The sequence below is a fragment of the Antrostomus carolinensis genome, unplaced genomic scaffold (genome assembly GCF_000700745.2).
Source record: "Antrostomus carolinensis isolate BGI_N321 unplaced genomic scaffold, ASM70074v2 scaffold3255, whole genome shotgun sequence".
Classification (NCBI taxonomy): Eukaryota; Metazoa; Chordata; class Aves; order Caprimulgiformes; family Caprimulgidae; genus Antrostomus; species Antrostomus carolinensis.
The window spans coordinates 20,182-21,642 of NW_010318254.1; positions in this window are offsets into that span (position 1 = coordinate 20,182).

Sequence of the window (1,461 nt, forward strand, 5' to 3'; positions counted from 1 at the left end):
TGCTGAGCAGTTTGCTCTGTTCCCTGATACACCGCACTGCTGATCAACACCTCAGAAGATCCACTCAGTTTTGCAAGAGAGATGCAGCAGAGGTGGAAGTTTGGCTTAGCTGCAGAAGTCTGTAAAAGGAGAGCTTCACGCGCATGGGATACAACTGGACAGGTCTGTGACAACAGGACGAGGATGTAGCACTGCTTGTCAGTGACCTTGGGAAGAAAATTTGTGTGTACGTACTACTGTGTGTACTACTGTGGAAAACATGAAATAGGAAGGAACAGCTCTCTGGCAAGTGAATTATAACTTCCAATGTATGTCTCTGCCAAGGACAGCAGTGTTCAGTTTTACACGAGTGGCAATTGTTCCAAGCAAGCCATGGTACTGAGGAATCGAGGCTGGCATCAGAGTGTCTTGGAAGACCCCTTCCCCCTAGAGCTGAGCCACCTATAGGAAGAAAGCCTGGACCTACAAGAAGGCTAATGTGCAAACCCTTAGTAGGCTTTGAGAGCAACCACATGGAAGTGGCTGAACTCACTAGCCCGGTAGCCAGAGGCTGTGCCGAGGACAGATGCAGTGAGTCTGGCATATTCTGGGCATGTTGAACTTGAAGGCGAGTCCAAATTGACTGGGTCTGTGCACTGGCCATTTATTTGCCCATTATTTTCTTTCCTCTGGTGGGATCCCCCAATGGGAAACCTGCAATGTAGGCTCTACTAATAGAATATTTCTTAGGCTGATTAGTATTGTGTCTACCTCCCGATGATCTGCCCCTGGCAGCTGTAGGTTGTGCTCTTGCAGCTGTTCTCACAGCCGCTGCCACCTGGCTTCCTGCACCAGGGGAGGAAGTGGGAGATGCTGCTGGTTGGTTGGACCAGCTCTGCTGACAGCTCATTCTCTCTCCTGTCCACCCAGACTACTTCACTGCATCCCCTGACTGGGTGTGGATAAGGGTTTGAGGGGTGCCACACAGCTCCTTGAGAAAGCCAGAGAATGTGTCACTGATGATGACACTAAGTTAGACAAGTTGTTCTTTTTATTTGTTCAGTGGGAGAGATAAATTTATCTATGGATAGAACTGGAAAAGACAAAACATAACAGGTAGGAAAAACTCAAATGCAAAAAATGCTGGACCTGTGGAAAAAGACCATCCTTTGAGCAGTACACCCAAGATCACGGAATCACAGGATTGCCTAGATTGGCAAAGACCTTTAAGATCATCGACTCCAAACACTAACCCCACACTGACAAGCCAAAGATACTGCAGTCAGGCTCTCTGCAGATTTAAAACTTGATTTGAATCCCGCTTCTTCACTGTCATCAATCAGCTGGCAGAATGAAGCAGCAAGTGTCTGAAGCAAGGACAGACTGTCAAAGGATATTAGGCTCTTGCACATGCAGGTAGGCATCCTTTGGGACTTTTAAAAGTTCCCACAAAACAGAGACCAATTTCATAGACCTGCTGAA